The 22,207-nt window shown below is 44.1% G+C and overlaps 1 long non-coding RNA gene across 2 annotated transcripts in view; it reads left to right on the top strand.

The window, feature by feature from the left end:
* Positions 1-22,207, top strand: part of LOC105666054 — a 126,256-nt gene that overhangs the window by 61,403 nt on the left and 42,646 nt on the right. Inside the window, exon 1 of one of the 2 annotated variants that reach the window (XR_007225058.1) lies at positions 10,951-11,084. The exons of the other annotated variant lie outside the window; for it this stretch is intronic. This is a non-coding gene — a long non-coding RNA (uncharacterized LOC105666054). Of the gene's footprint in view, positions 1-10,950; positions 11,085-22,207 lie in introns of those variants that run through there. 2 annotated transcript variants of the gene reach the window in all.

Genomic DNA, 22,207 nt, shown 5'->3' with positions numbered 1-22,207 from the left:
TTATTCGTACGATTGTATATAGCCCCAATTATGACAAATATCGAGCAGAAAGCAGTCAGCGATAAAATTCTCGAACAACTCGGAGCATTAATTAGACCGATTCAATTCTAGATATACAAACTATTTTCGTGGTTACTTCATTGCTGATTCGTTGAAGCCGGCGATAATGCCAGCGATTAGTCGAGCTTGAACAAAAGCGGCAGGAATTACGTATCTCTTTATGGAAGCCGGATGTTCCTTTCCTTAATGATTCTGTCTTCTACACGCCGTTTCTTTCGCGAAAACTGCAAATAACCGGGAAGTGGAAGCTATTTCCTATAACATGGTTGCACGGTATACCGAATGAGCTTCCAATGGAAAAATACGCTAGAAATCCATTTATCTAAACATCATTTGTTGGAAATTTTCTCATTCAATTTGTTTACCTAAACGTGAATTCTTATCATTTGAACGAACGATAATAGGTAAGGAGGCAAAGCGACGAATATAAGTTGCATTATACGAATTTCAATTTTATGAACTATTTGTCTGTCGACAAAATTCCTAGTATACTGTAGCTCGACGATATTTTTAAAAACGTCACGCAATAATAATTGAATATACCGTAGCGCCATTCATTAGGACAAAATTTTCGTTAACATTCGATTCAATGAGCTTGTGATGATTTATTTGAACGTGATCTCTTATTATATAAAGGAAAAATCATTTTCATCGTCAAGGAGTGAGAATAATGAGAGAACTCTTATTATATGAACTTATTTGTCGATGAAAGAAGCTCTACTGTAGATCGTTATAACAAATATTTCGAATCATTAATGGACTTTTTGCTTCCTCTATGTCTGTATGATATAAAAAGGGGAAAGTGTATTCTCTTGTAGAGTTGTAGATTGTAGATTTCCATTGGAATCGAAAGTGGTGGCGTCGAAACAATGAGTGACGAGCGATTCCTGGTGCACCCTTGCGCGGCCGAGTGTATTAGCTCTGCAAGATGAAACCGATAAGATCGAAGCCAACCGCCTAATGAATGCCATAGCTCGCGCATTAAACGCTATGTACGCGATTAATATCGTCTTCTGGTTGGGTGGAAAAGTTATGCCCGTTAGCGACGGCTGTTTAAGTGGCCGGTGTCTTACAATGTTGCTTCATTACGAGCGATTTATTATATTTCATGGCGCGGTCGGTCCGCCTCGCGCGATCATTATGCGTCTGCAACAAAAGCTCGCGTGATTCATTACCGACCATGCTTTGTGTGTACGCAGCTTCGAAATATTATGAATGTGATTCGGATCTACGTCCGATGCCCGATTAATGATTTTTTCACTGCACCGCGAGGCGATTTATATATTTATTTTTGTCTAAGCTGAATATTATATTTTTCATTCTATGATATTGTGGAATGTGCAGAGAGAAATTAATATGTGACCTTCGAGTGGCTCTGACAATTTATTTCTTACTAATAAGTGTAATAATAATGATAACTACGTACTTACGAGGGATGGGGGAAAGGACAAAGAATGTCATAAAAACGGCTTTATTGAGGAAATCAAGTTTTAATACTTTACCCTGGCAATGCAGAAACCAGAGAAGAAGAAAAGGGAAGAGAAGGAGAGGAAATGGACTGTATCTTGTCTGAGCTGTTTTTTCTCACAATTAAAACTAATTAGGTCAACTGTATCTAATAGCTTGTACAAATATTAATGAATCCTGCAAAGATCCTGCAAGCTACATCCATCATATACACGCAACATCTTTTTGTAAATATCGCACGTTTTATTGTTCGAGTAACTATAACACATTAATTCTGTGTATGTTTACTGTAGAATAGTTGAAATAATTTACAGCATTAAATCTTGTTTACCTACAGCGTGAGCTAAATGGTTTACCATTCCAATAAAACGAAGATAGGTCAGTACGACAACGCATATAAAACAATGTCGAAAAAACAATGGACTTATTTATTTCATAATTTGGTTCTCAAGTACGGAAGGTTAACTGGCGAACAGCAGAGGACGACAAAAGTCCCGATCAAAGTTGCCGGTGGCAGGCTCGCGCAGGCTGCCGTGAAAATCTGGTCAGATCGATTGGATCTTGATTTTGCAGGCTAATTATCCCGCTTTATCGCGAAAATGACGTTAATGGCCGTCGAGACGAGCTCCTCTAAGGGGATGTGTCAGTGGATTCTAGTGCGACGAGGCCCGGAGGAGACGTCGGAAGGGAAATGGGGGCTGTTTTGCCCGGTATATTAATTTAATTCTTTGGATACTCGATAGATGCTGGAAAGAGAGGACGGCTCGGGGTGGCTGCAGGCTGGTCTCGTCGAGTTTGAATATTCATAGGAAAGAGGGAATAGAGATCGGGTGTAATAGAATTTAAATTAAGGAAGGGAGGTCGGCCGAAACTGTATGGAGAGTTCCATAATATGATAATGCTCGTCCTATCGATATATTCCTGCAGAAGACTGGCCCGTCGGGAGCTGAAAATACCTCTAGAAATTGTCGTTCCGTCGATTGACCGACCGTCCTAGCACGGAAACTGATTATGGCCGCTGCTAACCCCCGCGTTAATCGGCCAGCTAAACCCTCACAACGTTTCTATGTCGATCGTCCGCCTATTTTCTTGTCGCGTGTTCGCGTGATCGAAAACTGAACGCTATTATTAGTTAGGATGAATAGATAGATGCTTTGTAGAGGACGGTTGTGGAGACTAAAATTGCTTTAGTTTCAGGGAATTTGAGTACAAGTTGTCGAATATTGATTGATGACACATTTAAATTGACTTATACAGCAATAGAGAGAAAGAGAGAGAGAGAGAGAGTGGCGAATAAATTAACAGTTCAATTTCTTAGAAAAGTAGATTTCCGTCTAACTTTAAAGACTTAGCGTTATTGATCAACTTTAACTCTTATACAAAGGCAAAAATATTGATAACCAAATCAGCTGACCAATTTTTCTACTATTTACTGAACAAATTGACAATACGATTAAATATAGAGTAAGTAATGTTTAACAAAATCCACGATTAAAACAGTCATAATCGGTAGATATCAAATAGTAAATACAACTTCGACGCCGACGTCTTTAAATGATGTGTATCTATCTTTTTTCTGTAAATCGAAAAGGGGAACAAGTTTAGAAAAAGAAAAGGAAGTTACGAGACGCATACATACATATACATATACACGTCAGTGATTACCACAACCGGGAAGTGGAGATGCATGCTCGGTCAGAGTCGCGGCAGTCGCGCAAGTTAACAAGGTTAAACACCTCAGCTGTGTTAACGGGAACATTAACACTCCACGACCATTACGATTAGAGACGTCTCGAGCGAAGGACTCCGACGTCGCGTCGGGACGCTGGTGTGAGCCACGCTCCGTGAGAGTGAGCTGAGTGAGTGGAAGGGAGAAGGAGGAACAGGACGGTCAGAAAGTAAGAGGTTCAAGGTGGAAAAGGTGGACTTTAACTTTGGAGCCGCATTAAAAGTTTCCTGAGTAGGTGGATATGCCAGACTGTGGTTATTTCTTTGTGATACCCTTGTACAGAGCTGTCCTCTGTCTGGCGATAGAAAAATGTAACGAAAAGGAATGTAGGTCTTGGCAAAACTTGGTTACTTCAGCGAAACTGGATTAAATTGTTCCGATTAGTTATACACTTATTTAACCATGTAGTTTTTATCGATTTCCAGTAGACTCGTTTTATCCTGATCTTTCGTGTCATTGATATTTCTTACAGAAAAATAATTGTAGCTCTTCAGCAAGTTATTCTTCGTCGTAACTAATACTGTATAATATAGGTGTTTGTACAGAATTTAAATCTTTCGGGAAATGAATTATCTCGTATGATACCTATCACTCACACAAATCACTTTTTATTAATACCTATTGTTATAGCAATATGTATTTTTGTATAATAAAATTTTTTAAAAATTATAGAAACTATATATATTATACATTGTTATATCAATCTCGAATTTATAGATTTTCCAACGATATAACGTACACGCCTTTAAAATACTTGACCACTGATTGGATTTTATCAGAATGACTCGGCTGTTTACTCAACAGCAAGGCATCGATCGTCAAAATACGCGAACGTTTCGCCGAAAGCTTGCCAGAGAGGTTGCTTTTTTTCGAAGCGGCTAAATCATCTCCGCTCCGGTCACACGCCAGCTCCTCCCGCGACACAGCTAAGTAACTCGAGCAGGAAGTAGCTGTATCGTGCGGAAAAGTGACTGCAAAGTTTACCTCGAAGCGACAATCAGTTAAATAGTTTCCTGCATGGCGCGGCTGGCGCGAAACGCGCCTAGGTACCGCCCGAGGAGGAGTAGATAGGCTAGTCCGATAAGCGAAATAAAAGTTATACTCCTCATTGTTCGCGGCGGCTTCTAATTACGCGCGTGAACCAGCGTAGCTTGCGCGTCTATCGCAACAGCGCAGCGTCGCCCCGCTGCATCGGATTTTCGCATGTGCAATCCGGATCCTGCTCGAGTTTCCTCGTATCGTGATAGGAATCGACGCGCGAGCAGCCATACCTTATTCAGGCTACGTGCAATCTGCGTTGGAATGAGGTAATCGGTGCCGTGGAATGCTTAGCATTGTGCTTAGAAATGGTGCTTTTTTTGTCGACAGATTTCTCGAAATACACCGTGGACGTAGACATTCAATTTCCAATCTGAATTGCTTTTATCTTAGAAAATAATGTTCATGGTTATCGGCTTGGGTAGAGATGCATTTTCAAGTTTTTCTTCTTTACGATATGTATGTACATGTATCAGAATTATTGAAATTTGAGTGAGTTTTTAGACTTGTAAAAATATGAATCAGCTTACTGATCGAAGGAATAAAGAGAATGCGAGGTAACCTGCGTTTTCAATTTTCGTGATAGACTTATCTAGAATTAATGCACCAATATACTATAGTATACAGGAGCCTGTAGTATATAAATTGGTGAACATTTTAACTTTAATAAATTTGTCAGTATCATTAAACAGGTAGGAAGTTAGAATTCAGTTTTCCTGAATTGAATGACTTGCTTCCTTCGCTTCGTATATTGTAAGAAACTAGCGTAAGCAATATTAAATTATAAAGTAAATTTCAAATAATGATGTTCATAACATCGTCACTTATTTCTATCTTTAATCAATGTAATTTTTAATTAATGAAGTCGATCAGTATGACTAAGTAGCCCATATACTGCACTGCACGTGTTATACTGTATAAAGTGCCATTAATATCGATTATATAATTTCTTACCAACTAAGGGGTGTCTACTTCTAACAATGTTCGTAACATCATCAGCTTTTTCTATTTTTAATTTATGGATAACTATGGCCGAGTGGTTCGTATAGCGCGCTGCACGTGTTGTACTAGCTAATATGCCATTAATTTTCTATTAATATCGATTATATAACTTCGTGTCAACCAAGCGATATTTACTTAGCCATAGCAAGTAAACATTTTTATCCATAATACTATATAATCCTATCGTAACAACGCAATAAAGGAATTAAGCACCTCTTCCAATATTCCAAGAAATAACCTTTATTATTCCTTCCTTTCTTTGCTACTTGCTAATTATACCAAGTTTCCTAATAACCAGTCCAAATGTAATAACGCAACAAAAAGAAGCTATGCACCTCTTCCAATATTCAAAGAAATAGCCAAAATTCCTGTCTTCTGTCGACTATACCAAATTTCCAAACAACTGGTCCAATAAAAAACAAAAAAAGGAAAATGATTCTAGCTACTTTTGAATCCTTTTAAGTAGTAAAAAGCGACCACATCGACTGTCAGCAAACATTACTATGTCGGGTATCCGTGGGCAAACCTCTCCATAAGAGAGTCTGCGATAAAACGCAGCCCCTGCCACATCGGCCACAAGTGGCACTAATTTTTCTCCCACCGTTAGGACAGTGCGGCGGGATCTCTAGAACGGTTCGTTCCGACTGGAGTTCGTTATCAAACGCGCATCGCGGACCGCGCTGGATCGAGTGGAGGTGTACGAAGAAGAAGAAGAAGAAGAAGAATTCACGTTCGCGGAACGAGCGTACCAAATCTCGTGACGTGGCCGAGACGTTTCCACGACGGTCCGGAATGATTTACCGGGACTCGTTGTAAAACGGTACCGCCGTTCCACACGCGGGAGACACAAGAGGACTCTGATTATCATTCGAGATTGTCCGGCACAAAGGGCTTCTCTCTGTTCGCGGTAAAAGGGCCTGGAGATTTAGATATTTATGAACGAAGAAATTCCAAAATGGGGGGAAAGGTGCTCCGAGTTGTCGTGACTCGATGATCAGCTTTATTGTGGCGAGATCAAGGAATGGGCCTTCTCTAGAATCAGCCCGAATGAACGTCGCAATCTTACCTTCTCGCTCTAGTGTGAACCGAGAGATAGCACGTTTCTAGGACGTGTTAATCTAGCCGCGATATGAGAAAATGAAAGCGAAGGAATACTCGTTTCCACGTTGGTCGAGTAACTGAAGACATACCGATAAGTATTAATGCTTTGAGTTTGTTCGTCAGATAGTTACGAAAATTTGTGCGGTATCATATATTTTTATTCTGGTAGATCAAATGTAAGACTACATTCGCTGTAAATATTTTTAGTACTTTACTGTTGTTTCAATATTAATAGTTGAATTATCTTCAACCGGAGAAAATTCTGTCTCGTAATGTTTTACGTACAGAAATATAACTTTATTCTTCGCTTATAGTCAGAACAACTCGCAAAAAGTGTAAGGTTTTTAACTCAATCGTACATTGCCATCGTCCGATTAACACGAATACGAGTAAGATATCCCTACAGTATTTCAACACAGAAAAAACTTCCCAACTAGTCATCCAAGAAATTATCAACGCCATTTGAGCGAATCCTCGGCACCGCGGATTGCCATCCGTGAAATCAATCGCACGATAAGTCAAACTTTTAATTTACGGCGCCATTACCGGCGCTCGGAGCTAGGACGCAGGCACGGGGCCAAGAAGCTCAGCTTGAAACTGCGTCTGAGGGGTTGAAACGAGAGACGTACCGACTACGATAGTCGCAAAACTTGAGAGAAAGGCATTAACGTTATTTTAATCGGAAGATATAATGATCGCTCTGTAGTCGACGCGTGGCGAACGAAAGGTACAGGAAGGAGGTGCGGGAGAACGAAGGAGAACGGGGGCTGATTTGCGAACGCAGGTTGCCGCGCATTTGTTACGGGCCGATAGCAATTGTTTCCCCTATCTGCTAGCTACACTGCGACACTGTTTGGTTGGTTGCACTGTCTGACTCCGTCGTGGTGTACGTGAATGCGTGTGCGACGTGTACCTGCTTGCAACGCTGTCGATGTGCACCAGGGAGAGAGTATGGTCTTATGTAACCACCCCCACGGTGCTGCCCGATATAGATTCTATTCTATTGGTACATACGGTAATGCTTGGCTGGCATTGGTACAGCCTGACTGCAAAACCCCGATTCTCCAGTGGAAGCTTGCGGAAAAACTTGCAACAATGTGACTTCATTTCTTAGGTTTAGCCCAGATATAAACTTATTAACCTAAGAGCGTGGATTTAAAGGGTAATTTTATTATACTGTGTGGTTTTTGCAATTATTATATAACTTGATATTTTTTGGAAATTTCTTGAAAATTATCTATCGATATTCAACATTTGATCATCGATACGTTCGATTCAGATCTCGAATAAAGAGAAAATAACATGAGTCTGTAAAATATTTTGCGAAAGAGTTCGTGTATATTGGAATTCATAGATTAGGATCTTTTTTTATCAGACATTGAACCGAGCAGTATGAATTCTTCAATATAAAAAATGATACATGTTTTACTAAGACTTGCTCTATTTAACAAGCATCGTTAGCGATATAAAACATCACACATGACTCATTCGGTAGCTTCTTAAACGCCTCGCGATCCCCCCAAAATAGACAGATTTTCGCGTTATATCTTGGTCGAGCGTATTAATCATACCTCGCAGGCGCAGTCTAAATTTCTAGCGCATCGCCGGTGCCTCATCATCCCCCGCACATTTTCGAGTACCGGCAATCACAGAAATTCGCGTATCCATGCTCACGTGATCACCACGGCAGGTAGATTCGTTCCGGATAGAGCCACGTCTGCCGCGAGATTGAGTTCGACTCATCTCAAAATGCTTGTAGCGACTATCCTATTCGTACATAGTCGACTGGTGCGACAGATACATAGACGTTCGTTCGGTGGCAGAGGGAAGATCGAGGGAGAGAAGCTCGTTCCACGAAGAGAGTAGTGGGGAGGGCGGGCGAGAGAGACGAAGAAAAGACAGAAGAGCGGCGAGGGGGAGGAGAAGGGGAGAGACTCATGTACGGCGTGTATCTATTTGCAGACACAGATAAACACGAACAGAACCAACACCCCGATATACCGGGACAGAGCGAGAGTGTTCTTATAGTGGAACTTATTGATCCAACAAAACTCATTTCAAGATACAGTGCGAAGTCTCCAAGATACTGCTCTCCTACTCCACCCGTCCTGCCTCTCCTCGCGCTCTTCCGCCTCCACCCGAGCACCAGCCCCCTCCCCTCTTCTTCGTCCAGCACCACCGCGCCGTTCGACGCCCCCGTCCGCGCCCGCGACGTCCCCCGCCATCCCTCGCGACCGTGTCGTACATCCAAGACGTTCCGTACACGTGCATGGGGTCCGATTAATACGTACGACCATGGAAAATAACGAATAACTCGGTGCTAGAACTGGCGTTTCTCTGGAAATTCCAAGTAACATATTTTTACTGGTCATTGGCCTATCTCTCTGTGGATGTCACGTCGAGTGTAGTTTTGCGAAGTATCGGTGCTTGGATCGTTCTGATTTTAAACACTCGAAAGAAATCAATGTACAATGGATAGAAAAGGTATCGATACACATTTGTGTTTATTACAGCATTTACATATTTTAGTACTAATTAATCAGGTGTAATTAAGGTTAAACTTCGTACCATTTCGTTATACATCGCTGATACTTTCATTCTTTTTTCCTTTTTTTTCTTTACTAATATTTTAATTTAATTATGAAAATTTGATACTATGAAAATAAAGTATAGAACGTGAGAAAAGCTGTTTTATTGCAAAATAAAGGCATATGCCGATACTTTCTGTAACCAGATGTAGATTAATTCCTTTCGAAAAGAAAATTTGACTAACTTATAATTGTTATCGTAGATTTCTTTTCACCGCGGATCGTACTTTCGGAGTGTTAGTAGTTGGAGTAACGTGCAGCATAAAGAAGTTAGAAAGCGACCGACTTGATGATATGTATTTCAATTGAACTTTGGGAAAATCTGGTCAGGTTAATGTTGTTACCTCGACAGTGGTAATTAACTTTTTATCTCGAATATTATTTTTGAAGCGCTCCTGCTTCTTGGGACAAGCAATGCAAGGTAGAAGGTTTAGGACGAGCGTGACCTTGAACACAAGCAAACTTGCGTGCTTCCCTGTTCGTTGTGCCCTTGCACTTGAAACAATCCCTGAGATGTACTTCTGCAAGAGTAGAACCCTTAATTACCTGACATACATATAACCTAAATTTCTGTGAGTATACATCTAACGTCTGTTTATCGAACGAATCAAACATTTGCATTTCTAAATGATCACAATCTACATTACTATATAATTAAAAACAAATATCCCTACAAATCATGAGATATCAATGTTTGCGAATAATAACAAAACGTTAAAGACGTATTTTAATAATTGCAACGTATCTAATAATTTAAAATCGACACACATGAGGAACACGTGGCAAATTAAAAAATTCAGAGATAAGAAGTGTACGAGTATCGTATGATAAAGGTAATCGCAGGTTCAATGGAGAGTCACTGGGATGGCCAGGATCTTTGTCGGAAAAGTTAATAATCAGCCCCGACGCGTGACCTTGTACTCGGTTTTCCCCTCGCCGCTTTCGCCGCTCGTCCGAAATCCAAAGTTTCTCGGCAACTCGACACTGCAAGCAATTTCGGCGTCGAGCAATCCCCCTTCCCCGTGCCGGGCGTCCTACTCACCTAACCCTGCGCCGAGCAGCAAAGGAAAGTGCATAAAGCTGTAGAGTGTCGCCACTTGGAACGTCCTGTGCTCGCCTTGGTTGTCTCCTCTTCGAGAAGGTGAACAATTTCAGACAAGATTCACGAAGATTTACTCAGGAGTCTGAGGTTGCGAAGCGATCACTGCGATATCGATGAACTTGGACGAACGCTTTCCCTTTAATTAAAATTTAAGGTCCTCCGCGAGAATAAGGGTGCGATGATCGACGTCGTGGCAACACGTGAGAAACAGAAGCGACGACGCGGCAGCAGAAGAGAGGAAAGTTTTATAGGGTTCTCGGGAAGTTGGTTCGTTTTTTCCCTGGTGTTTATTATCCTGCACATGACGACGCGACGGAGAGACCCCGTTCGGTTGATCTCGGCCCCCGTGCGTAACAATATTCGCACAAACGTTGAACGAGTAAACAAACGGAGGAACTTACGATTGCGTAAAACTGCAAAGTGTCTGCGGTTTGTTTGTCGGTGAGAGCGTTTTCGAGGCAAAGGCCTAGAGAGCGAGAGCTGTGGGCGCAGAGGGAGAACGGGAAAGAAGGAAAGAGAAAGGACGCGGGAGAGAGTCTGTCGGAGTTGAGAAGGAGAAGAGAAGTGGCGAGAGGGGGTGGCCGAGGAGAGACGGGGTTTAGGTAGGTGAGTCGCGAAGGATGGGTGAAGAGGACGCGGAGGGAGGCACACAGCCGGAGAAGGAGGAGAAGGTGGAAGAGGTAGAGAAGGTTGGAAAGGGGTGGAAGGGGTGGAAGGCCACGAATGTCGGGGGGGGGGAAGAGGGAAAGAGGAGGCGGGTAAGAGGAACGGCCAGGAGAGGGTAGGAGTCGGAGGAGATAGATGTATGTAGGAGGGCCGCTCGATACAGCCCCAGCAACCTCCTCCTCCACCCTCTCCCGAAGCCAAGCATCGCATCGCGAGGTTAAAGTGAGAAAAGTCAACCCTAGTCACTCGGTGAGTTCTCCTGTGCTGGAATATCGAGAGGTAGACAGGATCGCGACCGAAACAGGATTACAGGGACTCGATCATCCGGAAGGTAACTACCCTCTCTCTCTCTCTCTGTCTGTCTACATTTTGGCAAACGTTTCAGTTTCCGTACATTCGTGATCCTTGCGGTGATCGGCCGACCTCGGTCATCGTACATGGAATGTACGGTCGTTCGCGCAGTTTTTCGACAGCGTGTTCGATGGTCGTGCGACGCCGCCTCTTATGAACCGAATTTCAAGTTGAACACGATTAGACCGGCTAGGGAAGTTGAAACGATCCAGTCTGAACGCATACTCGCGCGCGCAACTCGCTTTTACGCTGAACAGAAACGTTTCTAACAGGCAGTAGGTGGAAACAACGGCAGTCCCCGTCGGGCCATCACGCCGGCACTTATCGAGAGACTTTTAAACCCACTTTTCCGAGTTGGCTGCCTTTCAAAATTCGAGTCGAGAGGCGTGCTCTTGCTGGCAGGTCTATGCCAGCCGGGGACCTGCCGGGTTGTCACTTGGCTGGTTATCCAGGCACTTCCATGCCCGGCCACGCGGATACGAGTGCATAAACATGCGAGCGAACGCCATCCTAGCTAAAGAGTACCTTTATCTCTAGCCAGCCGCTTCCTCCCATCTCCTCCTCGTAGCCTGCTCTGTATACCCTTCTCTTTTCCTTTCAGTCGCAGCTTCTCGTCTCCTTTTTCGCCTTCTGTCCCTTTCTCTTTCTCTGTACCGCGCTTTCACCCTCCGAACCAGGCATTCTCCTCGTGTGACGCTGCCGTGGGTGGAGGAGGAAGCTCACGTAGGTTACTCCTTTCTGCCGGCAGAGGATATTGTGATTTTAGCGTCTGTGTAATTATGGAAATTAGCGACATGGAAAGCCTAGGATAAAAGGGTTGATTATAATCCGGCCGCGGGGGGTGAGCTCCGACCCCAGAGTCCCGCTCCTGTGAGCGACCATAGATTAAAACGCTCCTTCTACGCTAGCGCCTTTACTTCCACCAACTACCCCTATCCACCGGCATCCCCTATCGCCACCACCACCCACTCGGCCACCCCCGCTGTTCACTCTCTTCGCATCACCTATCCCATCCACTCGGCTTGTCTTCTTTCCGTAGCCGTACCTCCTATCCCCGCTACCCGCAATTTTTCCGCTTCTCGCTGATCACGTATCCAACTTCGTTCTCCTTCGTCCTTCGTTCCATCGCTCTGCTCGTATTAAGATCGAGTTTCCTCCGGACGAGTATGTATTTCGGCACGACGTAACGCTACCAGGCAAGGTCGCCCAAGGTTCCACCGGCTGGACTGTGTGCAATCGATATTTGAGTTATTTCCAACGACACCGAGTCGAAAGTAGCTCGGAGGTATTGACCCCTGCAGCTGGCGAATGCGGTACATAACGTTTACTCGAGTAAACGAGTGGCAGATACGCGTTGTGCTCCGAGCAGGATAAACGAGAAAATCCATTAATTATCCCGGGAGACGTATTCGTCATTTTCCATAGATAATAAATAGGAATTGTTCGCCGAGTGAAAGTGCCAGCCAGTTTAAGCATCGCGAACATGCTCAAGGGTATAGTCGGTTACTTTCGTTCTCTTTATCTGGCTGAGAGCATTGATTAGTTTAAAAGTTAGTTGAGAAGCGGCGAAACTTTTCGTTAAAGAACGCGGAGGAAAAGTTTGCATTTTCACGACTGACGACCTCGTAAGAAGCGACATTTCCCCACCACCTTCTATCTACCATAAATCTCGAGCGCAGAGATACTTTCGAGTATGCATTGGCTTCCACGTATCGTATCGTTACGATCTAATCCATCACGGAAATAAGGTTTTGGCACATAGATAGGCGAGCAATGGGAGCAACGAGCTTGTCTCGAGAAGGCGGCGGGAAGGAAGAAAAAATGGCGAGACCAGCGACGAATTGTCTGCCACAAGGTTGGGTGCAATTGTTCCCCCCTCGAAGCTTAACGCTTTCTCTTTCACCCCCTCGCATCGCCACGACATTGGCGCGAGTGCTCTCCTCTCCCTCCGGCGTTCATCCCTTTCCGTGCATCCCACCCTGGCTTTCGGCCCTCTCTCCTCCTCTATCGCGTCCCTTTTTCCCATCTGGCTATTGGACTACCTTGGTGTTTCGAGCAGCGGGCAGGAACCTATGATGCGATCGGGTATCGAATATCGGCTGGCTCTCTGATTGGTCGTTCTACCGCGCACGGTCGCAACCGGAGCGCGCCAGTTACGACTGATTTGTTACGTAAAAACGTCGATAGCTTCTATACCCTCTCTTGTCCCACCCCCGATGCGCCGCACTCCCTCCATTCCTTCCTTCCGCCCTCCCGGCCCTCTTCTCCTCCCTCCGAACCGCGCTCTCTTTCCACTACCGATTCCTCTCCTTTTCTCTTTCTCGACCACCCTTCACCCGACCGGTCTGGCCACCCCTTCGACGGTCCTCGACACACCGCCACCGCCCCCAGCGGCATCGCGTGCGATAGACGAACCAACGGGAGAGAGAAAGAAAGAGAACTCGTCTTTTTTATCGGCGCCGTGCGCCACTGCCTCTTCGTTCGGTCGGGCATGAACGCATTATCGAAGAAATGGCTGGTCGACGGTACACCGATCCCGCTATCGATTTCTTAAAATCTTCTCTGCTCTCGATGACGAACTGCTATATTAACGATCAAGGTCAGTAGAGAAAGTTGCAAATCAAATAAAATGATTATTTTATCTTTTTATTTTTCCTTTTTAAGGAACACAGCGAATTTTTATGGAAATATTTGGTGGTTTGTCGCTGGCCATTGGTACAATTTGGTAAAGTAATTCCGTAACAGAATGTGATGTTAACGAGGTTAAAGTAGGTCGAGTCTTGGAAAGATCTTAAAATATGGTGAGAGGAAACGATAGTTTGAGGAAGTTCGTGCTCGTTTTTATGTCTCTGAACAACGCTAGTTTGGTACGACCGCTTCTCCCTTTCGTTTTATAATCAACAAGTCGTCATAGTCAGAACCAAACCGATTTAACTTCGCTTTCTCCAAACAAAATGGCTGTCTTTATCGATCAATTTCTCTTGTACGTTCGATTCCAATTTTTTACTTTACAGCTTGCTAATCATATTCTTGGAGAGAAAATTTTCATAATCGCAGAGTTCAAAATAAATAAAGATAAATAAATCCCACTTCAACGTAAATGTATATAATTTACTTTTGACCAAGATGAAATCACGCGTAAAAGATCCTTCGATAAAGAAATTATCCTGTCTGAAAGATTGTCAATTGTTGGTTGAAAGATTAAGAATAATTTAGTGACGCGGCATAGCTATTTTTACTATAATAGGAATTTTATCTGAAGGAAGGAAGTTTGGTCTAATCGCGGAGAAAATGTCGAAGGGTGCCAGGCGTACAATGGGCCATTATTCAAGTAAACTCCGTCCCATTTTACGTATCGTCCCGGTGAAATTTTCCAGGCAAGAAGACGTCCACTCTCGAATATTCCTATCACGAGCGAAGGCAAAGCCACGCGTTACGTTGCCGCGTACTGGCCGTATTGTAGAAGCGTATTCAATGCCGACCTGCCATTTAACACCCAGGCAAGCCGCGAAGTTTCCTGCAATGAAAGCACCGGCGCGGAACCTATTGTGAAAATATCTGACCACTGTCCGGTGCAATGAGGTATGGCTGACCCCGGGGCCGCCGGGTCAGGCACAATGCACGCGTATGCATGCGGCCGTGTGCTGTGAAAATATTTCACGCGGCCACCGCTAAACGGACATAAACGCACTTAACGACAGTTCCATGTCACCGACGCACTGGTTCGCATTGCGTTCGGTTTTAACGATGCGATGCGCTACCGACGAGCATCGTTAACCATTCCCCATTTTTCTACCTCCATCTCTGTTTTCTTTCACCTGGTTTTCCACGAAAGAACAAGGGAAAGAAGAAGAAGAATGGCAAGAAGCAGAAAGAGACAAACTTACGTCGGTATAAAACGATCGATCGAGGAGCATCGCTGAAAGGTCGCTAACGAGCAGCAGTTTCTCATTAAAGATCGACAGAGCCGGTTCACCGTGAAAGTCGTCGGCGAAACGAGACAAATGCCGGAAGAAAAAAGGCGGGCTAGCCTAACTCGAGTGTCGAAAAGCATCGAAATGAGGAGGAAGATTAAAGAGTGGGAGACGAAGGAAAGAAGAAACGAGGTGCGAACAGGAGACAGCAAGAGGGGTGGATCAACGTAACTACCGAAACGAACGACGAGCATCGGCAATGGAGAGAGAGCGCAGACTCAATATCTCCGAACCGAACCCTCCGATAGGTCGAGGTTCGACTTCGAGGGTGGGAATAGATTTCCAATCGCGCGGGGGTGGTCCTCCGGCAGTGGATGCTCGCCACCGGAGCACCCTGCTGAACTCCTGCCTGCTTCGGCATGCCAGGGTCCACCCTTTCCTCTATAGGTGGACCGAACGCACCTACACGCACTCCTCTCTCTCAACCCTGCGCTGCTACACCCCTTTCCGATTCGACGCTGCCGAACCGTCGACTGTCCGAGAGGGGTCGTTGGAGAGGGTAAAGCTACGACTACGAACAGGAGACAGAACGATTCTATTGACCAGGGTTCGATGCGCGCATCTGGGCGTAACCCATTCGTTCGTTCCGTCGGTCCGATGCGATAGGAGCAAGGGAGAAAGGTATCGACGGAAGAAGAGCGGTGGTGCGGTGTGTGACGAAGAGAGGAACAGAGAGTGTACCGCGCCTGCGAATTGTCGTCAGGGCGACGGCGACACTGGAAAAATCGAACTGAAATAAACCGAAGCGTTTTCTTCGCGGAGCTCGAGCACCGGTTCCACCATCTTCGTCTTTCTTCAGCACTTTTCTCCTCTCGTGTCCGATCACCGTCTCGCTCGCGCTACCGCCGGTTTCACCTTCATCCTCCCACTACTCCTGCCGCCGCTCACCGGCTTCTCTGTCGACCGTTCCACTGACGTTCCCTCCTTCCAACGCTGCTTCTCTTACCTAGACTCTCTCTCTCTCTCTTTTTCTGCTTCCTCTCTCTCTCCCTCTGTCTCTCTCTGTTCCTCTGCCTCCGCGTTCCTTCCTCCCAGCCTCTTCGAGTTTACTGTGTTATTGCCAGACCGTCCGGGACGACTGCGTCGGACTTTCCACGTCAATTTTCTCTGCACTTTGTCCCATTCCTTCCGGCTGGAATACCGTTTTCTTGTTTTTTTTTTTTTTGTTTCTTGCCTTTTTTTGAGAGAGAGTTGCTGAAATGTTGTAAGCGACAGATCGTAAGCGATCGATCGATGAAGATTCGATGATCGAAATGAATCGAACTACCGTTTTGGTTTTTGAAGTTCGAGGTTTGGAATTTAAATAACTTTCTTTAATCCATAACTCGTGGTCGAACCGGACGATTACCAATCTGCGATATATAGCTAAACACGTGGCGAAAAAGTTAAGAACGGGAAAGAAGATAAGAAGAGTTTTGAACTCGTTAAAACGAACGTAAAAATATCCTCAATAAAATCACGATCGTTACGATGAAAATACCAATAGAATTAGTTCCTCGGGACCGGACAACAATCCAAAATTTATGAATCCAATTATGAAGGCAATTTCAAGCATAACACAATCAAGAGCGGGACCAATCGCACCTGAAAATGGGGCCAATTTCACCCTGGCAACTGCTGCACCCCGTTCGTCTCAATCAAGACGAACGGTCGATGTCAGCATTACGGTAGCTGGTCCCATCTTCAAAGACACCGCTTGAACACCTAAGCCGAGGGCCGGTCTGATGGTCATCAAGGACGGAAGGGGCAAGGAAACGGAGGACAAAGGGACAGAGACAGAAGACAGAGCGGCGAATAAGAGGCCATGAAGCAGTGTTTCGCGAGGAAGAAGAGCCGTGAAGCCCTGCCGCCGTACATCTTCGAAGCTCGTCGCAACTTTCAGCGGATGAGTTGTTGGAGCGATTTAGGCGTTACCGCGGGAATAGTCTCCTCCCTGGAACCCCGAGCCAGCTCTTTCTCGCTTCTGCCGCGTCTGGCAGGGCTCCCTGCGAGCTGGAGAGAGCTACGCCGGTATTTACACGTCTCCGTGCTCGCGCGAAACAAAGAATTATTATTTGTATGCCCTCGTGGGTGGCGGAGGATTTTGCAGTTCACAAACTAAGTTAGCAGCTACAACTCGGCCCGAAGCCGACCGGAATGGGGAATGTTGGTGACCGAGGGTGGTCACGGGGAGGAGAACGACCTCGTTTTCTCTCTTCTCCTTTCGCGCGTTTTCAGCTGGCTCTCTCGTTCGTGGTATCCGAGATTATGTGCTATGGATATACGCGAGTTACAACCCTCGTCCTGCTGCGACCAAGAAGCTTCCAACGTCTGCACGTCCATCCCCTTCTTCAACCATCCACGTTTTCTTTTTCGGCAACTGTCACCGGTTGTTGTATCTTCGCGCCACTAGAAGGATTCTCACGGATCAACGTAGCGATCTTCTAACAGGCAGATTGGATTAACCGTGAATTATAACGGGGTGTAAAACGTCTTCGGATGTGACTAGGAGTGCGATCTGTTTCGTTTTTCGGACGAAGTTCGGAGAAGTGGAATTGGAAAGGAAGATCGGAACGTTCGTTGGATTATTTCCGACGAATGCTATAGTTTTGTTATTTTTGCTTCCATCGTGTATTTAAATAAAATAAATTCTATGTAAACCTGCTGGACCAAACAGCAGGGAAATATTCTAATAACTAAGAGAATGGAAATACGTGAAACACGTTTACAAGTATTATATCGAAGTTTCGATTAAAACAATTGACGTGTTCCAAAGCACGAGAACGATAGAATTTGGTCCAATAACCAATATTACTTGATGTAATATTCCAAATTCAGTCAATCGATCTCATCTTTACATGTAATCTCGGACTTTTAATTTTTACTAAATTAAGGCGTCGAACGTATATTATTATCGATACATCACGAAGAAGAACGCATAAACGAAGGGCCACGCTAACGAACAGTTTTGTCACCAAGGCTTGTCAATAATAATCGCGAGCAACGATGACAACGAGCTCGACATCGAATAAATTCAGTGCAAGTGGCGTTAGAGGAACTACTTGCAAGGATTCGGGACAAGGTTTCGCGGCCGGGTGAGAAGAATTTCCACATTTCTCCGTGTTACCTGACGAAAGAAAACGCTGACTGAGAGGGGAAAGAGAGAAAGAGTGCTAGAAGTCTCTGAGAGGTCTCACAAGTCTGGCGACTTCTACGGAGAAGCCAGGGGGTCGTGATGGGGCGGTCGGTCGGAGGTATTGATCTCAACTCTTGCTTTTCTCAACTTTTTATCCGGCAGAACCGACCGGTACTACCACACCATCGCCGGCCCCAACGACGACGACGACGAAGACGACGAGGACGACGAGTGCTAGAGTCGGCAAAGCCGCAACTTACTTCAATTCCTCATTCCCGTGCGAATTCTTGGCTTGAACTTATGACCGGCTCTCGGTCCCGTACCTCTCCGCGTCACCAAACCTCGATGCCTTTGGCCTTTCGAACAGTGGTTACTAAACGAGCCCTTCCGAGTTTACCGTTTTCCTCTATTTTTTTTTTCTTCTACTTTCTCCCTTCACGTTTGGAAAACTTGCAAGTTTTGTTTGCGATATCATTTTCCATCTCTCTTTTTTTATTCCAAGAATTTTGAGTCTGGTCGCGGTGCTGTTCGGGGAGAAAGTTCGCGGAAGTTATCTTACACTTGAGTTTTATTTATTTCCTCGATAGAAAGTTCATACTGCAATACTTTAGTTGTGATATACTTGAGAAAAAATTGTACGTGGTGCAAGCATAAGGATAATTCCTCTGTGTACTGTAAGGGTAGCTCCTTCTGCGAAGGATCAAACAGCAATAGACGTTGGAATATGTCAATATTCTGATCAATCCTTCGATTCTCCAAAACCTAATTTTCGAGCCGACAGCCTATACTAAAATTTACGTGTATTTTTTCTTTTCAAATATGAAAAATAATCCCATTTTGTGAACACAGACCAATGTCCTCAAAATTGCGCAATCTCTCGGAAAATAGCGAGAGAAGAGTTAAAAGTATTTCCGTGTTGGAACATTACCGGAAAAGGTTGTCGCTGATATTCGACTTAATACGACATTCCATCGGTCGGACGAATTACAGGGCAACGAATCCGCCGCATGTAATAAAGCGTATCTGTCGTACATTATATGGCGGAGTAGGTAATCGAGGTATGTAGATACACGCTCCTCAGAATTAAAATTCAGTTTCGCGGAGTCTAGCCGGTAAGCAAGCCACGAAGCAAACTCTCATTTCCCATCCGGTGAAATATCGTGTATTTATTTGTCTGTGAAGCCCCCGGTTTCTCGTCTCGACCACCTTCCACCCCCAGACTCCGATGTGCCGCCTCTTTTGGGCACGGAAGCCCGCAGAAACCGGGCTCTGCCGAGGCAGCAACTCTCTACATTTCCACCGTTTTCGCGAAATTAATATATCCCTCATATACTTTGCATATTATTGCAATATTCCGTAGCTATTACTCGTCCGCCTTTTCCTATCCCCGCCGGCATCCCTTCAGTCCGCGAAAGGTGAGCCCGTGCATTCGAATACACATCGCGAACCGAAAGTAGATTTTACCCTCCCGCTTCATCTCCTCTCCCTCCCCCTCCTCATCTCCGTCCCTAGCCTCTGTCTGAATTTGCGCCATTTAACTCGTGTCGCTGGTCGGAATTTTCCGGTAAATAATTGGACGCTGATGTCGATCGAAAATTTCCACGATGTAGATGTATGTGAACGATCAATGTTCTCGATGTTCTTTTCCTTTTTCTGTATCCTTTTCCTGACAGACGTTTAATCCATATAAAATATTCATTAAGTTTGGGTTGCACGAAGGAAAATCGATTAATTACATTGAAATCAAGCGTGAAAGGATATTTTATTAGTTGAAATTGAATTTCATTTCCAGGACAGGCATACCAGTTTCAAGAAATAGGAGAATAAGTTGATTAGAAGGAAGAATTTTATTTTGTACCAAAACTTTGAGAATATTCGACGTCCGATTGTGCACGCTGGTTACTGAAAGAAAGATCGAAAGATCTGTGAGATAGACCCGAGTCAAATATAGGAAGATTTTATCAGAATCTTTGTTAATAGCGCTAAAACTAATTCTCAGCCAGTTCAATGACATCCGTAATTAGTCTAGAAGTAGCACCGTCTGACCTCCTACTATTTATAGAAGGTTCGCCCAATGAAGAGCTTCGATATCCTTAAAAATTATGAGCCGATCTAATTTCTGTACCGTGCTTTTTGGCACCATTATAGTACAGAAACTATTTGGCTGCTTACTGTAGGGTTGAAAGTTGGTAGAGATTGGGTAATCAATAATTTAAAAAGATAACATTTTTTTGTTTTTGCAACGTTAATCAGAATGCGTTTTCTGTTTCCATTGGAAACCTGAATTTCTGATACTCACATTGTTTGTTGTTCGATTTCTCATTTATCACTGAAACTAAAAAAATAGAAACGAGAGGCGAGTTCGGTTGAAAAGATAAATCTTTGCAAAGAATTATTGAAATCGCGAAAAATTCACCCTGATACGTTCGTTATAAATCTATGAAAAGCTATAAATTGGTCATTTCGACAATTGCAGTATTTTCAATGTTAAAGATATCGTCGCGAGTTTCACGTGAAATACTATAGCGTTGCAAATAGGACGATGAAAATAAGCACGATATAAACTCGATAGTTAAATACAATTAATCGAGCCCTTAGCGTGGCGCGTCTCTAAATACACTGTGAAATCGCCATCAGCTTGGCACGATCAAATCCGTCTTGCAACCGTGGCTTGCAAAAGTCGAAACCAACACACGCGGCATAGCAGCTTCGCGAAAATAGCAACTTAGTCTACACGGCTAATAAATGACTTCACTGCGTTGAAACAGTTAACGCGTTCGACTGGCTCATTCTTTCACACCCGTCGCTTTGTCATGATATATTCTGTACACTCGATCACTGTCCTTTAAAATATTGCTCGCCACACCAAAATTAGTTCAAATTATTCCGAACGTGTACGTTTGTTGAATTTGGAGTGGACACTATTGTTTCTTCTTCAAAATTTCTTCGCATCGATAGAATCACCAACTTTCGGTACTTCGTTACTTTCTCCGTTAACAAAATCGGAGTTGTAACACTATTGATTTTTACTGCATGTATATATTTAATATAGAAAAGTAATTCTCCAATCTTCAAGTTCCACCTTTATATTCATCAACGTTTAATAGTAAGCGTAATAGGTTTAAAAGTAGAAAGCAATGACGGTTGCTCAAAGAAACGAATAGACCACGGATCTCTGTATTTATGGGAATTTTCAAGATGCAAAAATACAAGTAATACACGTAATACGTTAATATTGAAATATGCAAAGAATATTACCCTTCGCGATATTTACTAATCGCAAGTACAACAATTTTCTACTAAAGTACCCTTTTCTTAATTATATCTCTAAAAATGCAAATTTCCATAAATGGCCAGAATCGAGAAATTAATAACAGAACGATCGATGATAACGTTGCCAGCTGGATCTACACATTAACCGAGATCGACTCCGGCTTAATTCAAGTCAGACCCGGTGCCACCCCCTCGGATCTCTCATTTGCATTCACTAAGTGATAAGTAAACTTGGGTAAACATATCCAGACGAACGATAAGCGGGAAATAAATCGCGAAAGTTTAAGTAGTTATAAATCTATACTCGTCGTGGAGCGAGAACTGGGTGGACCAAGGACCAGGGTGGAAAGGAGAGGATGACTAAGGGATGATGCAGAGGGAAAAGATAAGATAGACACAGTCGAAGAGGAAAGAAGAGACGAGCAGTGGCTCTTTCGTGGATGAAGGCAGGTTTGAAATAGAGAGGAGACGTCGGCAGGGGGTGGCAGAGGGCATAAAGTATAATTGCATCGGGTGGCGTCATCCGCTTTCGCACACCCCACGCTAATAGCACCTCCGCTACCGGCTGCTCGTATTTTAATGCCTAAATTATGTACGGCATTAGAGATAGACGGCCTCCATTGAGAAGACCTATTGATTGCGATCCCGCCTTTGTCGACAGCGAATTCGCAATCCCGATTGTCTACGCTTCTTAAATGGAAGATACTTTCGGCTACGACGATGCAGAATAAATACGACGAG

This window comes from Bombus terrestris, chromosome 9 (genome assembly GCF_910591885.1).
Source record: "Bombus terrestris chromosome 9, iyBomTerr1.2, whole genome shotgun sequence".
Taxonomy (NCBI): domain Eukaryota; kingdom Metazoa; phylum Arthropoda; class Insecta; order Hymenoptera; family Apidae; genus Bombus; species Bombus terrestris.
This window is presented reverse-complemented; position numbering and strand designations above follow the sequence as displayed.